Genomic DNA, 7,203 nt, shown 5'->3' with positions numbered 1-7,203 from the left:
TTGTGTGGGTGATAGCTTATCTTCTCCTTATCATTTCTCTTATCATCTCTCCTATATAAGGAGGTCTATTATGTACATTTTAAATCAATCCATTTGATGTCAATCAAGTCCATTATCAATAATAGCATTCTTTCATCTTCATGCAATTGTCTTTCTAATCTCTTATTGAAGTTTTATTGGTCTTCCATTTTATCCTAGGGGTGTTGTAGAGTCACCTAAAACTCTAAAAATAACCAATCAATCTGTGCCAACTCCAATTAAAACATAAAAATATCATGATATATCTAGTGAATCAAATGTGCTCAATACAAAGAAACTAAACTAATATCAATGTCAAAGTTCCAACCATAGCCTCAAGAACATAAACATGACAAGATGATCTAACCATATAAACCAAAGAGATAGCATGCTCCATATGAATATACCATAACATGTCAAAAATATAAATGTGTATCAAGAGCATACCATGACATAATAATAAAACTATCCTCACACCAAGGATAACATGCCAAATGAAATCATAAACCACACCTTTACCAATAATGTTGTGAGTCCTCAAAGATGCAACCATCTCCACACAACATGGAAACAACCATCCCTACATACCATAAAGTATCATCTCTATACAGCATGAAGATAACAATTGCACCATGCAAGTGTCAAAGATGCTTCTATAACAATAATACCTAAGACAAACCTCAAACATTTGCAAAACCTCAATAAGTATATCAATGCCAATAACTCTCAGTCAAATATAGTATTGATTAACCATGGAATCATGATATACATCTCTTATATGAAGATCCACTAGGTCTACACACACACACACAACCAAAGTTTCAATAAAAAATGAAACCAAGATCTCCAAACCAAGAAGATGCAAAACTAACGAGGAACTAATTCTTCACTACCACCTCATCATTGTCACAAGATCCTATAAATCATATACCCAAGCTATCCATAATATCATGATGAAAAAAATCTTCAAACCATGAGAATCAACCAAGGCATCAAACCATCAAAGAACTCAAAGTGTACATGATAAGCTCCAAATAAATATGATCCTCAACTAAGACAATATATACCACCATAATGAAATCAGTAATATAAACCATGAGCATCAAGGATTTATATTTATATTTAATCATGTCATGCCAAAATGCATGATCATGGCCATGAATTGAGGATCTAACTCTCAAAATGTCCAACTTGTTAGTATAAAATAGTCAACCGAAATCCTCCACCATGATTTCACTTGGTAACAACATCTCATCCCTTCTCTATGAAGAAAGAATCAGAGAAACGTGTGACTTAGAGCATAGAAAATCAAAAATCCAAACCAAAAATATGAATATGCATCAATAACGAAATATCAATGGGAAAAGACAACCCATATCCAATTCATAAATGCAACAACCTATAATTATAGACTTCTTACAATACTACACAACTTGTAGACCCAAGAAGTCATCATACATATCCAAAAAAAACGATAACCATATCATTGTAGGGCCAATCTAAGATATAAACCACAAACATATGCAAAAAAATCAATAAGTATATCAATGCCAATAACTCTCACTCAACTCTAGTATTGAGTCACCCATGGAATCATGATATCCATCTCCTACATGAAGCTCCACTAGGTCTACACACACAACCAAAGTGTTAATATCAAATGAGACCAAGATCTCCAAACCAAGAAGATATAAACCTAATGAGGAACTAATTCTTCACTACCACCTCATCATTGTCACAAGCTCCTATAAACCATGTCTCTAGGATATCCATGATATCATGATGAAAAACCATCCTCTACCTATGAAAATCAACCAAGGCATCAAACCATCAAAGAACTCAAAGTGTACATGATCAGCTCCAAATAAATATGATCCTCAACTAAGAAGATATATACCACCATAACCAAATCAGTAATATAAGCCATGAGCATCAAGGATGTACATTTATATCTAATCATGTCATGCTTGTGATCAATCCTCCACCATGATTGTACCTAGGAACAACATCTCATCCCTTCTGTATAAAGAAAGAATCAGAGAAACATGTGACTTAGGGCATAGAAAACCAAAAATCCAAGCTAAAAATATGAATATGCATCAATAATGAAAGATTAATGGAAAAAAACAACCCATATCCATATCATAAATGTAATCTATAAGTATAGACTATTTACAATACTGCACAACTTGTAGATTTAACAAGTCATCATACAAATCCAAAAAAAATACTGATAACCATATTATTGTGAGGCCAATCTAAGATATAAACTGAGTATACAATGATATCAAACCTCAAATCTCCCGAATGTTCAATTTTATAAACTCACAATGTTACCATAGTCAATATATATCACAAACCACTCAAATCAATATATCACCAAATAAACCATGTCAAACCTACACCAAATCTAAACCAATTTGTAGAGCTATCCATGAGCTTTTTTTTGACTACTCGAATCCCAGAATCTAACTCCACATGCTCAAGTTATCGCCTAATCTGTGCTCAAAGTAAACAACATTTGACATTTAGGCTCTTAAAACTCAATAAAATGTTAAAATCATAGAATCAAATTGAAACCAAGCTGTAGTGCTCTAAAGTAGCTTCCTATGATTATAAGAAGTCCAAAATCAGACATCTTGAGAGAAAGTCATGGCCTTTTTACTGAGATAATTTTAAAACCATTTTCACTATGATTTTTTTGTGACAAAAATTGTGATGGGATTAAATTTGATGGTCGTCACGGGTTGAAACTAAAAATCTTTTTTATTTTCTATCAACATGGTTAAACTAGGGCATATTATATATCAAAATTTATGGGAACACCTACCTCGATCCAATAGTGAGGTTGGTTCTTTCCTAAGAGGTCATTTTTGCAAGCTCCCCTCAAAACTCTCATTTAAATGAAATATCTAAAAAGTCCATTTGACCAACAATTTTATGTCCCTAAAATCTACCAACATCTCATCATAACAACAAACCTAAAATAATCAAATGTGCAATAAAAACCTCACATTTTTTGTCATTTTTTACCCTCTCATATATTCACATGCATTGAATCTATGTTTGTAAAAACAATATCATAGCTCTAATAGCACTTGTAAGGAAGCTTACAATAAAAAATTTAATTTTTTCCATAGAACCCATAATAGATCTAAAATAAGTATGTAATTAAAATATACATACAAGAAAATAGACAACATATGCACAAAATTGTGACACAAGATATACTTTGGAAAACCCTCATTGAGGGAAAAATCTAGCCTCTAAAAGCATCTATCGCCGTGTATTATTCAGAAAAATACTATTGCAATACAACCAATGAAGCCTTCAAAGCCATATACATAACTACTAAATCCATGTAAACAACCATTAATCCACACATCCTATGGCATTCTTCCAAACTTCACAAATGTTCAGTTGGCTAGCCTATCAAGCCTTCTCTTGCTCAACTTTCTTTTTGTCTTTTGTCATATTGTCTTATCTCTATAATTACCCTTGTGGTTTCTTATATAGTAGAAAGTCCAACAAAACCACCAAGTGGTATTACATAAACCATGTACTAAAGCCATGTGCTAACCCATTGATGCCACATTTAATATTGGACATTTAATTCTTTTTTCTCAATATTGAATAATTACATCAAATATTATCACAATATTACAATCTAAATCATCAACTATATCCCACGAGAATCTTTGTATATTGCACGTCCATCTAGATGCAACATTACATAATAAAACAAAAATTATATATATAACTATATTATGCAATGTGTGCAATAACCATTATATCAACAAGAAGACCAAGATATTTGATGCTACCGGTGATCTGATTGGAAGTAGAGAATAGGCAAGAGGTAAATCATTTTATCTATATTGATCTAATGAGACATGTTTGTTTGCACAATTTCATGATAAATGGTTAAGACATAAGAACATGGAAAAAAAAGGTAGAAGATGCAAACAGTAAAGAAAATAATAACCAGAAAATCATAATAATAACAAGAAAAAGGTAAATTGTACATTGAGTGAGTGAAAAAAGAAATGAATCAAACATGGAAGAAAAAGGAAGAAGATGGAAATAGTGGAGCAAATGGAGTTAAGGTCACCCAATCCAATGGAGAAGGTGATCATGTCACCTCAAACTGAGCAAGAGAGGTATGTATGTAATTGTATATTCAATTGATATATCATACATCAGTTCCTAACATAAAATGCACCAAAGTTCATATTTGCATATGTAGAGATGCACAAGAACAGATTTGTGAAATGATTAGTAAAAAAGAACTAGTCATATAGTCAATGTTGAACATTAGTAAAAGTGTTTATATTGATCAAGAATTGTAATATGGACCAAGTACATAAGAAGAAAACTTATTTATAAGCTAAGTTAGGTGGAAGAGACCATTGAGATAGTTGGCTTCCACCAACTTGAGTACACAAAATTAATGGATACCCTTTTGGAATTACAAATAGGAAAGGTAAACTTCTGGGGGGATGTGAATTAATAGTTTACACTAGGACCCATAAAAATTTCACCACACATCCATCTCATACATTCAACAAGTAAACTAAAAATACAATGTAAAGCATGTATATCTAAAGTAGGTAAACACAAATAAGTATTCACACATATATGACACTAGTTATGATTACCCAAAAACCCTCCAAGTGAGAAGGTAAAACTGGGGTGGGGATGACACCCACAAATCTTCACTACTATAGCAGTAAAGTTTATTCAATGAAGGTTATAATGTTTGACCATGAAACATGATTTACCTTGTGAAAGGTCTTCCTTGTTAACAACTTATAGAGACTATTAGGTCTCACCTTGTTAGAAGTGTGCTTGGTTAAAGGACTTTAACTTACAACTAAGTAACATCCCTATCAAATGATTTCATACAACCTATTAAGACAACTCTATTTAGAGATTTTGAATGAAATCACCTATTAGAACATCTCTACATAGATCCTATAGTTAGTAGCTAATTGCTTGATAATAGATCACCTCTAAAAAATGTCTTCTTGATCGTTATTGATTAGATGTCTCATTGTTCCATCCTTTTCTCTATCCTCTATTCTATTCTAACTAGTTTTTCAATACAATTTCACTTCATAACTTCTAATCCACCATGAATGCTCTATTTTCACATGCAAACTATCCTCTTTGCTCCTTCAATACTCTTACACAGTCATAAAATGTTTAATTTTTTTGTCCTCCTTAAGAAGACTTTGGTGACTTAAGGTTAGGTATGAATCTATGGCTAAGATTCATCCATTTTTCCACTTAATCCTTCTCATTTTCTATTTGGTTGCATGTAATTACATAGAGAATCTAACTATAGATTCATCCTTATCTCCAAAATATTAAAATTAAATCTTAAGTGGGTTCAAAAATAGTTTACATTGTTTTTTTTGTTTCCTTTATAGACAAATATGTCAAAACTATCTTACTCGACATTTGAAGTCTCTAATGCTCAGCATGCACTAATTGTCCAAATATGACTCAACATTTGTATCACTAGGCATCCACTATTTACTCAGCTCCTATGTTACTCAGCATATACTATCTACTCAGCACTTGAGTGACTCAACAGTCACTATGACTTGGCATGATCTATTTTACATGTTGTGCTCAGCATGCACTATTAGTTAGGCATGAACTAAGTAAGTAAATTAAGTGTATTGACACTCGCTTGTCAAAACCAATATGAGATCAACAATCTCCCCCTTTGACATGAGTATCAAAAACACTTGAGTATAAATTATCATCCTTAATCTTATGAGCATATCATATCTCAACTTGGCTTATATAAAAACTTCAAAATGTCAAAATTTTGTAATAATCTATATACCTCAAAATTTGATAACTCCCTCTGAGTTGGTTGGTCTATTCTATAACCAAAATCTATATTCTTTCTAAGTAAATGTGTCTCTACTAATACACTTTGACTTCATGCTCTATTTTGCTGATATTCTTTCATCCAATACTTCTTGTATTTTCCCTCTTTGCTTGTTCTCTCTTATATTTTCTTCATCCTCTTATGTTATTCTCCCTCTTTGTTCTATTTCTCCCCCAAAAATATGCATCTTCCTTTTTCTTAGTCTCCCCCTTTTTGACACTTATGTCAATGGGCTAGACACTTATTATGTGTTTGTCCAAAAAATATTTATGGACATCCAATATTATCTTAAGGGTTGCATCCTAGTTATCCAATGCTACATCCAATGACTTGATTTGGATTGCAAGCTCAGTAGCAAGGTGGACTAGACCATCTAAGTTAGAAAGATTGGGGCTTTTCTTCATTAGGGTTTCAGGATAGCCTAGTTCCTTATGCAAAATTTCCATATGAGGGGTGAGAGTTGCTTGGATGCTAGTCAATTTGGCCCTTATGTTGGCTTCATCTGTTGTCAATACAACTAACTAACTTTATGCATAAAGAAATGTCCAAAAATGTTTCTCACTCTGAGATAGATTTATTGGTAGTTTTGCACCTAATGTAGTAATTTGGCTTTCTAGACCTAGAATGTGACTTTTGGTTTCTTGGGTGAAGAGTGAAGTATTGCACAATTTATTGTGCAATGAGAATATGCTCTCAATTACCTTCTTCATATCCTCAACCTTAGTTTCCAATGCAACTTGTGTTAGTGCTATGTCACTAGATATTTTCTCATTCACTTTATTTTGAAAATTCTTTTCTGACCATTCCAGTAAGTTAACATTTATATCTTCATCTTCATTATTGATCTTTTCCACTATGTCTATTAGCTATTTTGTTAGTGGCTCAGTCTCATAAGGAGTTGGAAGACTCAATGCATCTAAGATGTCTTTAATATCTTGTAGTTCTTGCTTTTTCCTATGCTCTCTTCTAAGCATTTCTTGATGATTTTTCCTTGCTTTAGTGTGCTACAATATGCGTATTTGTTCTATGGTCATGGTATCATAATCATACTTGGATAGAACAATTTCTTCATCAAGGCTCACATCTCCATATTATATTACTTCTTTAGCCTTTGATGAACTTAGGCTCAACACTAAGATCTACAATGTAGTAGCATCTATGCTCAACTTTTGAAGAGTATGACTTGATGGAGTGATAGATAGTGGTAAGGTTACCAAGACTTGGATTGTAGTTTTCTCCTTTAGTTGTGGTGTCATCTCGCTCTCTTCAAGCTTGTCTTG

Source organism: Cupressus sempervirens, chromosome 2, assembly GCF_028749045.1.
Source record: "Cupressus sempervirens isolate cs-2001-9-10 chromosome 2, ASM2874904v1, whole genome shotgun sequence".
NCBI classification, from domain to species: Eukaryota; Viridiplantae; Streptophyta; class Pinopsida; order Cupressales; family Cupressaceae; genus Cupressus; species Cupressus sempervirens.
The sequence above is the reverse complement of the archived record's forward strand: the minus strand, read 5'-3'. Positions refer to the sequence as shown.